General features: G+C 37.6%; 1 protein-coding gene and 1 long non-coding RNA gene across 6 annotated transcripts in view; one reads left to right on the forward strand and one right to left on the reverse strand.

Annotated features, from left to right (window-relative positions):
• LOC128082644 (uncharacterized) overlaps positions 1 to 12896 on the forward strand; it is a 53497-nt gene that overhangs the window by 31374 nt on the left and 9227 nt on the right. The window contains exons 3-4 of one of the 4 annotated variants that reach the window (XR_008207763.1): positions 7856 to 7951; positions 11131 to 11291. This is a non-coding gene — a long non-coding RNA (uncharacterized LOC128082644). Of the gene's footprint in view, positions 1 to 7855; positions 9481 to 11130; positions 11292 to 12896 lie in introns of those variants that run through there. The other 3 variants (XR_008207762.1, XR_008207761.1, XR_008207760.1) reach the window with 3 other exon arrangements.
• The window catches only part of LOC128082642 (vesicle-associated membrane protein 2-like), a 37247-nt gene that overhangs the window by 9609 nt on the left and 14742 nt on the right, over positions 1 to 12896 (reverse strand). The window lies entirely within an intron of this gene.

A 12896-nucleotide genomic window follows, 5' to 3' on the forward strand; every position in this document is an offset into this window, starting at 1 on the left:
ATATACAAGCCCAAATAATGCAAAGCATGATCACGTTGGAGCATTATGAACTTCAAAAGGAGTTCCTAGGACAATAACTGAATAAAAATTTAAATTGTTCATGTTTTTTTCAGTCAAGGAAATAATTGGCTTTTTCTCAGTCAACACAAACCAGTATTTTTTTCTAGGGAAATGTGTCATGCTGTTCACTACTAATAATGCTAACAAAGACCCCCTCTTGTGCTATGGACTGCTAGCATTCTGAACACTATGCAAGTGAAATATATGAGAAGAAGTGTTATTAGCCACATGTTTCCACAAATAAGCAGAGCTTATAAATGCAACAGTGTTCTTGGTCATATCTGTATGCTGCTGTATACCTTTTCTGCCAAGTAATTTTCACCTTTTTTTTTTTTTTTAACATACTTCCCAGGCAGGCCTTAAAATGATATAACATAAAGTAGATGCTTCCCAGTTTGTTCTCCTCCAGCTCCTTGCTATCATCTAATTTTGTTTCAGTTGTATTTCTTGGAATTCCTCTGCTTTCTCAGTAACAGGAATTTGTATTTTTACATTTGCCTTTACTATCCAGCAGGAGCTAAGGTAACTACCAAAGAGAATCCTTATGCTAAGGTACAGCAAGCTTGTAATTAACAGCCACATCTTAATTAATTATGTAAAATCTAACACAAGAGCAATCAGATCTGGGTGCAGCCTTCAGTGCAATCTGCTCTTACCAAACCTTTTCCTCAGAGCTCTGCCGGTAGGTCATTCTTTTACGTAACATCAGTTATGTTGCTCTCCAGCATGCCAGTTAGCACATAAGCAATCTCACCAATTGAAAGCAGGTGCTGGATCTGTGTATGTACACAGCCAGCTATGAAGAAATGTTTGGCACTGTCCTAGTGATTCACTAAAATGATCTCAGCTGACTCAGATTTCCTCAGTTCTTCTGGTTACTTGCAGGGCCTGAAGCTGGTAGGTCAAATTCATGACTAACAAATTTCTCATCTCACCTGGATGTTTTGGAAGCAATTTACTTCTTAGCTCTAACAGTAAAAGGGAGCTGCAGCTCTAAAGAAGAGAATATTTAAGGTATCTAGCATTAAAGTTCTCCATTTCAGCACCAGTTTAGAGAACATTAAGGATGACCATGTATCTAACGTTTGGGAACATTTGACGGACATGCGCTTTTATTTTTTTTCATCTGTGTGAACTGTATAAGAGAAATTTTTGTGTTAGTCAGATTAGGGAAGGGAGACACATGATGCAGAGCCATCCCCATGCATGAGAGAAGCTTTGGTATGGTTTACATCAGGACCTTGAGAGCTGTTTTCAGCAAAATGTTTTACGCACCCAAAACGTTTATAAAGTATCACCTGCAGGGCCTTCAAAGTCGTTATCCTAAAATCATTGCAAGAAGCAAAGGAAAAGCTATTATCCCTACATACACCTGGGAAATTGAGATACAAGGAGATTATATGACTTGCTTAGTGGCACGGGAAGGCAGAGCAAAGCAGTCTAGGCCCCTTCCTTACCATCCTCCTGCTCCCCTCTTCTTCAGTTACTGAACACAAAGCGAAGTTCACAAACTACTTCTAAGAGCAGGAATCATTTCTGACCTCTCAGACATAAAGACTGACAAACACACATGGTAAAGGGTTACAGCAAGAAAAAAGTGTGAATTATATCAGCCACCTTAAGCTGGTATCAGCTGGCAAAGCTCAGCAGAGGGGGCAATGAAAGTGAATCAGTGCAGCAGCAGATTTGACTAATGATTGCTATAACAAGTCGAATGAAGGAAGCAATCTTCTATAAATCGCAGTCTGATTCCTCTTTCCTCAAGCCCTTCTCCCTGTCATTCTAATAAGATAGGAAATTGCACTGCTTTTCTTCCTCTTTACTTTTTTTTTTCCAACTGTCAAGGTACTGTATTTTTGTAGTACATATTTGCTGTTGTAGCCAAACTTAGGTATACTTAAGATGCTGTTCTTGCATTTTTATTCCTCTGAAAGGCATCTATCCATTAGGGCTAGTCTGCGTAAATGGGGTTTGTCAGAAGGCATTAAAACAAAACAAACTGTACCTAATTATTAAAAATAATAATAATAATCAGACCACTTCAGACCACAGCAATGTACTGTTGTGACTTAACTCTAAAACAGTGATGAAAATTTACCACATGTGCAAATTCATACACTATTTTAGTGACTCAACATGTCAGTGCAGTAACTGTAGAAACAAATGGCTCACAGTTGTTCCTGGTGCAGTGTTCATTTGTGAATTCAGATGCATCTGAAAGCTTTAAGACAGGGATGATCTCTAAGGAAATAATAGAGCTCTACAGCACTGGGTGTTTGCTGTTAGTTTTGAATTTGCTTTATTTATTGTGCAGTAATAGCTAAAATAATTTTTCTCCTTTGCTGATTTGCAAAGGAGAATTTCTAGTGACAACATTAACAGTCTTCTGCTTCACAGAGTCACTGAGGTTGAAAAAGACCTCTAAGATCATCAGTTCTAACCATCAACCATCTCACTATGCCCACTAACCATGTCCCTCAGTGCCACATCTCCATGGTTCTTGAACACCTCCAGGGAAGGTGCATCTACCACCTCTCTTGGCAACTTACTCCAGTGCATTACCACTCTTTCTGAGAATAATTTTTTCCTAATATTCAACCAAAACCTCCCTGACACAACTTAAGGTCATTATCTCATGTTCCTTCCTGGAAAGATTTACTAGTTCCATGTTTTCCGACAATTAGATTCTTCCAAATGGGATCTTATTTCTACAGAATGTCAGTTTAGCCAACACCAGAGCAAGTTTTTCAATCAGTTTAACTACGCACTGTTTGACACAGTCCCAACAAAACCCAATCTAACCAAACTAAAATTCTGTGCCAACCTATTTTCATGCCATCTTTAACTCCTTGAAGTTATGGGCCTTTCATAGCTTACGTTTACCTGTACAAACTTAACAGTAATATATGGCTGGCGCAGGCATGGATGGGCTGCTGTGTTTCTGTCTGGGAAAATACGTGTTCTTGTGTGGAGCCAGAAAGCTGGATATGTAAGCTATACTGCAACACCTCCTGCCAAGATTTTTACTTTTCCTTTAGCAAAATAAGAGTGCCAGGTTCTGTAACTCTTTCAGAAGCATGCACTAATTATGCCAGGAGAAGTTCAGAGAAAAAAGGCCAGTTTACTTCCAACAGTAACAAAAATATCAAATAAGTGTCCTTCAGAATTAGGTTCTCAGCCTCTTACAAGTAAATTGTCATGCCTGTGAGGTGACAGGTCTATTCAAAAGGAAACCCTGGTTTGATAACACTGATTAGAGACCTACTTAGTTCGGAGATGCACACACTCGATAAGGGACTTCAGTTTCAGACCTGTTGCCCAATAACTGTATTTCCTTCAGATTTCTAGGTGATCTTCTCCTCTTCGGTCACTGTTCCCCACCTCCAGGTTAATTTTATCCTTGCTCTCATTCTGCTAATCTCACTTTCACAGGGAAACAAAGCTGCTCTATGGAAGGAAAGAAGGTCATGATACCATAGAACTGATAGAGTGAAAAGCTAATTAGGCTGTTGACAGAGGTGTCTCTACTGAGTTAATAGACATTTGCATACCTGGGGATGGAAATGTTACAGAAGGGTGTTTCCAGCTCTCTGAAATTTCAGGGGGAATAGAATCAACTCTTAACAAGATCAAATAGGCTTCCCTTACTGCCAGGGAACAGTCACTGTTTTAACGAAGATGTTGCTCTTACCTGAGACCTTCCTTATTCAGTAAAAACATGATCATTGCCAATTAAATGGCTGCAGGCTAACTTAGGCTCACTGCATTCTAGAACTATCAATTTTAAAATGATTTCTCATGCTATTTGTAATAATTGCGTAGTAATGAGTAATAGTGAATTGGTGGTAAGAAAAAAAATCACATATGAAAGGAATTAGCATTTTGAGATGTGTTAATTTTATGAAGAAAGTTCTGCTTTGAACACATCTCTGTTCCCAAATGTGATTTTCATGTATTACTGGCAATATCCTACAAGAGCTCTCCCTTATTACTAAATATTTACGCTGCTCATCAGCCAAAGATAATACCCTGCATTTAAAGTCCTGGGAACACATTTAATTAAATACTCTCATCAGTTTATTATGACTGTGTTGACCATATGCTGTGCTAAATACGTACATGGAGGAAAAACAGAGGAACCTTAAGACATCATCTTTAATTTGATCATCGCTTGTTACGCTAGTAATAACTGATTTATTTTCTCCAGTATCTTATATTCACAACAAATACAAGGCCCAAAGCACCCAAATTCTTAAGCCAATTAGTACAGCCAAATGATTTCTGTGACAAAAAATTTGCCAGAAAGAGTTGCATTATTGCCATAATTTTCATAAATTGCAGTCTTCACAACACCCAGTTGTGGTGATTCGTGTGAGGTCTCTGTTACTCAGAAAAGCAGCACAATGCAGATTCCTTTTCTGAGATATCAACATTCCAGATTTTTTAGATCCTTTCCCCTTGCTGTCATCTTTTGCAAAGGCTGTGGCTTAGATGAGCTCAACACAATGCAGGGATATTGATTCACATGTTAACCACTGACCAAGCTTTGCAGACAGTCAGACAGATTTGCCTGAAGGATGAGGCAGGGTGTTGGCATACACATTTTAGGTTCACAAATTAAAATTGAGGATAACACCCTAAAGCCAACTGTCTAATATATGCTTGTGTTAGGTGATGAGTTATTCCAACATTTCACAGCTACAAGGACTACCAATATACATGCTTAAATACAGAGCACTGAAGTAATTAAACAACTCTAAAGAAAACAATCTCCTTTTGGGGTAACTTCCCTGTATTGAACAAAACGTTACCAACTGTAGTTCCATACTGTTTAGGTTTTTTCTCAGAAAGGGATTAATTTGACTATTTGAAACTACCTACAATCTTTATCCTAAAAAAGATTTGATTATGGAATTAAAGCAAATACAGGTATAAAAACTATCTTACATATTTTTTAACCTAATCTTTACATTGACATTAACATTATAGTGTAAAAATACATACATCATTTATTGCCTCCTAAATTTTGTTTAAATTCTTAATTTGCATCAAACTACTCTGGATTGAAATTAACAGATCAGTAAAAACTGCAGAAAAGTCATCATATGAAATACTAATTATAGTTAGTAACTAAAAATACATTCAGTACAATGTATCAAAAGACTGTATTGCACTAAAAGACAAGTTTTAAAAAAGAATTATTCTCTTCATTTTCTGGATAGGACTGACCATACCATTATTCACAAGATTTCAGAATTACCAGGCCTCGGGTGCTTACAAAAATTCCTCTTCATCTGCTGAAAAACTTTCTTTTTGCACAAATAAAACTGGTGCAAAAATCAGCTCTTCGATCTGCTTTTGTCACAAAATGGTTGAAGAATTGGTTGAAAAATTGGTTGAAGAATTGTCCGAATTGGTTGAAGAAAAATACTTCAACAATCCAGCACTCAGCTGAATTTCAAATCATTTAAAGGTATACATAAACAAACTGCTCTTACAAAAAGTACCAGATTCTAGTTAACAATCCTTATCCTCCATCAGCCCCTTGTGTTTGCTTCTTAATCCAATCCCTTTGAGAGCCTTCAGTTTTGCCCCGGGTATTAAAAAACAAACAACAACAACAACGTTAAAACAAACAAAATCCCAAAACAAAGAAAAGTTTCACCAGAGAAATCAAATCCTGGTTAACTGAAACAAGGCTGGATTAATGAAAATCCCCAAAGCATACTAGGCTATGGGAAGGAGGAAACATGACAAAACAAAGCTTTGCTCAGTGCCTGGGCAATTAAACTTGTTCACTTCAAGAATGAAGTGATATATGCTCTGAAAATGCAGTCAGGATCATCGCTGTTGTTTTACCCTCCATATTAGATGGAAACATAGTTTGCCTTGGAAGCTATAGAGGCAACATGTAAATATCTAACAAACATTTCAAAAGTTCAGGAGTCCAAGCCAGTGTACATTTGCACAAAACAATAACGCTAAACATCTTGATCTGTCAGATAATCCAGATTCAAAAAACTCTATTTTCAGCCTCTAGATCCTTAAGCAAATATCCAAGTCCCATCTCTGAACAGAACTGACGAAGTTCACGCTGACACGGTGCGCTACGCTCAGACTACCCCTCTGTTCTCAGGCAGAGGAGTAAGAACATCCACTATTTCTAACTTTCTGTGTAGGCTGCCAGGATCATGGGCTAAACCCAAAGGAGTAAACAGGCAGCAGCTGGGTAAGGAGTGGGAGGAGAGGATCTAGGCTGAGTTTGACTCAGTCACCCCCCTACTCACTGACTCACATACCAGCGCAGTAGAAACTGCTGCAATTTGTGCTGGTTGCAGTCAGGTATAAATTAGCTCTGATACAGAGGAGCAAGGAGTAGTAAGACTGACGTGCTTTCCCTGCTTTTAAGGAATAATTTTTTGGGATGGAGAAAGCTTCCTATGCCTGTCTTTTGAAAAGTCCAAGCTAAATCCTAGGATTCTTTAGGACTTTCTAGTGACCTGTAAATTACTGCATAGCATTCTCAGGGCTTCACATAGAAATTAACTATCATCATTTCTTGCTCACAAAGCCACTCTTTAAGCTCTCTCCGTCTTTCCATTCACTGGAAGGCAAATTATTACCCTTCTACAATTCTGATTGGGATACAGATACAAAAGTTTGGCAAGTATTATTTCTGGAGTTCCTTTTTGTTGAAAAAGCTATACAACAACTACCCCAACTAAATACTGGGAATTAAATCCACCTGGCTACCTCAAATTCAGCCTATCCGCAGCAAAATTAAATGCACTGGTAGAGCTTTTATTATTATTTTATTATTCTTTGGTCCTGCATGTTTTCTGTGTGAGTCATCGTGCTGTGCCAGTAACACAGGCCTGGCACAACAGGTTTCAGACATACAGTACCTTAGGCACTGCACTACCTGGAACCTTGAGCATGGCATCATGGAGTTCCAAAGAGGAAAGAAAGTACATGGCGGTTCCCTAGGTAACAAAGAGATACTACTAACAAAAAGAGGAACACAGAAGTAAATAAATAAGTGCTTGCAGTAAATGGCCGCAAGCATAACTAACACTACAGGATGCTGCAGAGAACAGAGTGGAGCAGAGCATGTAAATTCATGTACCTTGTGTCAGGGAGGAAACAGGGAAAATTCTTCCCCTAATTAGATGAAATGATGCGCTTTTAGGCAGCCAGGATCACCCTGCCTCCCAGCCCTCTTCCTCTTTTTACCTCCTAACTACTTTCGCAACATTTTCACATTACAGCTACTAAGTAACAGGAGGTTTGCAGAAAGTGAGTCACTCTCATGTGGCTGACAGGCCGGAGTGCAAGAGGGAGATTAGTGACCTGACATTGCACAGCCCCAAATATGTTGTACTGCCAGATAACCAACACGGCCACTGAATGTAGCAAAACATAATAAATTATAAGTACTTTAAAAGGATGTAATTATAGTCATGGTTTATAATTATCACAGATAGAAGAGGTAAGCTACAAAGAGTGGTATACGTTAGATGCACAGCAGACATGTGGCATTAGGCATTCCATATAGATAAGGTATTCCCTTAGTTAACTAGCCAATGATTAAATTAGATTTTATGTCACAATATGAAAGTGATGGGCTTTGGACTGACAGCAAAAATCTTTCTACTAAGAAAAAGGGAAGTGGTGCAAAGCCACAGAAGGTTAGTTAATTACCAGTGTGAGCAACAGATTTTGACAGAATTGGGAATATTGTGGCAACAGACATCCTTTTGACTGATGTTTTACTATTTTTTTTTTTTTTTAACAGAATAGTGGAAGATAGATCCATCTGAAAAAGGCCTCAGGAGGTCATCTTTGCCATTACCTTATCTCCAGGCAGGACTGACCTCTGAATTTGAAACAGGTTTGTCTGTCTCAATCTTGTCTGTTGTTTTTGTTGTTGTTTATTTGTTTGCTTTTCCTAAAAGAGATCTGCATCAGATGTTTTGATGGTTTGTTTTTTCTAACTCAGGCAAAGCTGATAGCAACAGACTGCCATCCATCTTTACAAGTACGTTTTGTAATACTTAGATTTAGGCCCATAAGTGAGGGCCAACCAAAGCACATCCATAGAATAGACTGAATCAACTATAGAATAAACACAGACTATATAGAATAAAAACACTTGTGAGTATGAAAAATTTTAGTGCCTGCACATATTAGACAACTGCAATTCAGAGCTGTTCTCTCCATTTTTAAATTGTTATACTCTGGGATGCTTAGTTATTGGTAGATACTCTGAGAATGCCTTCATTTCACAAGTTTGTTGTATCATTTTGTACTTTCATTTTGGTGTTTTTTGTTTGTTTGTTTTTAAGAACTTTAGCTCAGCCTTCAATCTTCCAACATGCCATTTTATGTCTAGAACTAACTAGAAATATTATTTACCTACCCACCTGAATGTATGTGCAGACAGGTCAGAGACTTTTCTTGAACACAGTAAGATTATTCTCCACCTACCTTTGAAAATAAAAAGCGGCTAATTTGGCACAGGCTTGGCTTTTACTTGGGAAAAATGCCCTGATGAGCTGCATAATATGAAAAGCTGTCTAATCATGCAAATTCAGAGCATTCTGTCAAATGAATATGCCTGAATCACACACACCGAGTTTAACTCACACTGAAAAAATGATAGCAATTGCAGTGCTCTGTCATTTTAAGAAAGTAATTACAGTAAAATATTACTGTCACAACTCCACATTGTATCAGGCCATGTCCAAAGGGCTTCTAATAGTAGGGTATAACTCCTCCTTACCGTTTTAGATGTCTTCTGGTGCAATTGTCGATGTTCAAGAATAAAGAATGCTTTTACTTAATTCGGTAAGGGAAAAAAAAAAGGAACATATGAAGAAGACATTAAACTATTCTGACTACCTTGTATGAACGAATGCACTGAGTTGAACAAAAGAAAGCAGATGCAGACCCGTGTCTTCTAATTGTTACTTTTATTAACTTGTCAGTTATTACCTTGAAGATATGAATTGGATTCATTTAGACATTTCTGTTTTACCACAGAATGAAGCACAAGATTCAGTAACAGGTGCCAATAAAAAAAAAAAAGTCTGTTAGTAATGGCTTGCTTTATTTTTATCCTTTCTAGGTTAGCTTGCTTGGAAAAAAAAAAAAAGCATCAAAGCAGGACAAATACTCAATCCACTGGCCTATTTGTAGAACAAACTTTCATGACACATTGTCATAACTCCCTATTTTGTGTTTTCCTGCCATTTTGTGGCAAGTGTCCCCAGGGAGGTTTTTTTATTGGTACCAAACTGAATCTTATCCCTTCCACTTGTCTAAAACACCAGCAATATTCAAATTATTCCATTTATGTCCTAGCTTACAATTTCATTAATTAAAAAAAAAAAAACAAAAAAAACACAACAACAACAAAAACATTTGCAGACTATATTATGAACTGTTCCATGAGGACTCAAACCAATAAAGCTTGGATTCACACCCAAATTGCTACATTACTCCCCAGTCAAACAAGTACCATCAGCTTACCTCCCTTACCATTTTGCAAGACCAGCAGTGTTGCCAGTTCCAGCCACATCCACTGCCCTTCCCCACCCTTCCACATCTACTGAACATCAGACAGCATACAGAACATTTGCTAGTGGTGAAGCCTGGACCATCCCCACATATGGCTGGAGACAGTAAGAAAGATCTCCTGAGCTTCCCTGGGAGACTTTCCCTCAGCTGGAAATGGTAATCTGGGTCTCATATCTACCTAGCTACTGATATTGCAGCAACATTTAGGAATTCGTATCTACGTGGTCTTCAACACTCCTCCACATTTAGCAGAACAGTGAAGATGCAGTCACATAAGTTAAACTTCCTTGAGAGCACAGACTCCATTTAAAAGACTTGCATCCATACACTTCTTTTTCAGCCTCTAGTTTTGCTATTGTTATTCTAACACATCATAGTTCTCTGGTAGAGGAAGAGGCTTCATTTTCAGTAAAAGTGATACAACAAAGGAGCAGGCAATCATTCAGCTCTCAAAGGACATAGCTGCTTCTGTTCTTTTCTTCTGCACTGTCTCAACTGTCCTGAATGAAATGAGAACACGAAAAACATGGAGCATTTTGAAAGTACAACTAAAAGCATCGAACTCAAATGTCTGTGTTGATTTAACTTTAGAATAAAATTCCAAATATTTTTGCCTGAAAATCTATATGTACATCCGGTGAATAACAATAATTAGTCCAAACACATTAAGAAAAACCCCTCCTGCAGGATTGTGGTGAAACTGTTCAAAGCTCAATTATCAGAGTACTTTGAATTTTCTTACAAACAGCAGTTCCAATGGGCTTCTGTCTGCAGAACAAACTCTTTCTGTATAATAGCAGCTGAAGAATGTTTAACTTCAAGCTGAAATAAAATGGATGATTGAATATGAATGAACTTTCTACATGCCTACACTACTGACTAACCATTCTCATATGATCAATTAGATGATACATTTTAAGGGGCATTCAGGATTTATTTTATAACATCCCTTTCAAAAGAGAATGGCAGCAAACGAAGACTTACACGTACAGCACTTAACATGATCTGCAACTTAGCATTTAACAAACACCAGTAATTTACCATTTGCCCACTTTATGCATACTGTTTTATATTCCAGTTATGTTCTTAATTTTTTCCAAGTATTTTAATAATCCTAGGAAAAACAAATGATAGTTTATATATAAAATTACAATCTGCAGCTGAAAAAAATGCTTGTGGCTTCACTGTTCGTTCAGTTTAGAGCAACTCAATATCTGCTTCAGAATTTATACAGCAAACATACCAATCCTCAAGCACCATTACGAAGAGGTTTGTTTTTCTTAGGTCAGGGTAATTGATGTGAGAAAAAAGATGCTGACAGAACATAAAACTGTGGAGAGAAAAAGAATTCTAAACAAAAAATGGCTTGTAACATCATTTCTCTAATTTTATTCCCCACAAACTCTCCAGTGGAAAACAAAGAGGGAGAACTAGTGGTACTTCATTATTGTTTACAGACAGTACCTCAAAATAAAAATTTCATTTCTTTAGGACAGTAGTTTTAAGTTAATCCAGCAAGAGGTTTACACTGACCAACTGCACAACAGACTTCCCAGCAAGGACAACTCTGAAGCTATGGATGGATAGTCTGACTACCTGGTATGTGCTATGGAGTGAAATACAGGCTTCTAATCTGCACACAACTGAAACAAACAACCACAACTGAAACAAACAACCTCCAAAGGTAGATTTGTTCCAAAAAAAAAAAAAAAAAAAAAAAAAAAAAAAAAAAAAAGAAAACCTGTAGCAGAAAAAAAGACATGGATGTTTAAGAGTTTCTAATTGGGTGAATGAATCCTCATAGGTAACACATGCCTTCTGCAGTAAATTAAGAGGTTTGTAGGACAACAGTTCAAAAAGACATTCATTTCCAGATTTTCTTTAAAATTAATCTGTTACTATCTCTTGGAGACTGCTTTCTAAACTGAACAGACCTTACAAAGAGCATTGGCTATGAGAGCTACACCTTATTCAGTGCCTGAATATTCCACACGCTGAATTTATTTTGCTACATTGGTGGTACAGACAACCCAAATGTATTTCAACCCATGGAAAACTTACTCTTTCTATTCACTATCAGGGCAAGCCCTGATACTTATGCTTGAGTGATTTTTTTTTTTTGTAATTTGTGAACATCTAACCAGATCTCTTGAGATCAAGAAGAGAGTAAATGCACTCCTGCAACGGCTATTGCAGGAGAAGAGTTGTTTATAGTGGGATTCCCATTATTGCTTCTATTTGTAATTATCCTTGTAACTATCCTTGTAACTATTTAACTCCCATCCAATTAAGCACAAATTCTGGATAATGAGACACCTCAACTTACAGTGTCTGTAATGCAGATGAATCTCTATCACTGTTTTTTTTTTCAGCTGTTAGCTTACAGGGACAAGGAGCAGCTCTTGCAATATTTGTATATGATCAAGAAGAGCAGTGCCTCTGAACTCTGTTTTATTGTGGGTCTGTTGTTCCTTTCAAGCAAATATGAAAAATGAAGGAACGCCTAAAACTCTGTCTCAGCCACACTAATCCTGTGAAAGCAATGACTCACCTTGTAATGGCTTTCCATAAATTAGACAGCTAAAAATGGGTAGAAAGCGTGAAACCATTAACACTTCCTGTAGTGTAAATTCTCTCACCCCTTGTGAAGAAATGCATGGCAGTAAAAATAAAAGATGAAGGTGTCAGCACCCATCACGTTTAGATAAGTTGTTAATAATTCAAGTCTTCCTCCTTTGGAGCGTACAGTTTTAGAATGAATCATTCTTTATTTCCTTTTTCAAATGAAAATTGAGGCTGTTTTGTTCAGAGATTCTATGTGTTTTCTTCCCAGCTATTAAAAGAAGAGATTAAAATGGCTAATTACATGTGATGCCAGTATCATCCCATAGTAGCACTGTGCTGTAGCAGTGTTTGGTATGTGGTCATCTTCCATGCATCAGCACAGAAATGAAAATGATTGGTGATAAAACTGTCAACACTGGAAATAAAAGCAATACAAACTTTGTGAATCAGAAAGATGTGGAAGAAAGGGGGACAGTGCACTTTTGTACCTGTGAATAGTCTTTGGGAGTAGCACTCCCTCTCACTCCACAGAGCAGGTCAGTCACCTGGGCCTGGCAAGAATAGCATGTGCTGGCAGGGCTCCACTCTGGTTACTGCTTTGTAGAAGTAAATGATAAAATACAAGCTGAAAACTGTTGTTTCAGATGCCAAGTTTAGATACTTGGCTGCTATACTAAGACTGGTGGTTAAAT

The sequence above is a fragment of the Tympanuchus pallidicinctus genome, unplaced genomic scaffold, assembly GCF_026119805.1.
Source record: "Tympanuchus pallidicinctus isolate F22 unplaced genomic scaffold, pur_lepc_1.0 scaffold22, whole genome shotgun sequence".
NCBI lineage: Eukaryota > Metazoa > Chordata > Aves > Galliformes > Phasianidae > Tympanuchus > Tympanuchus pallidicinctus.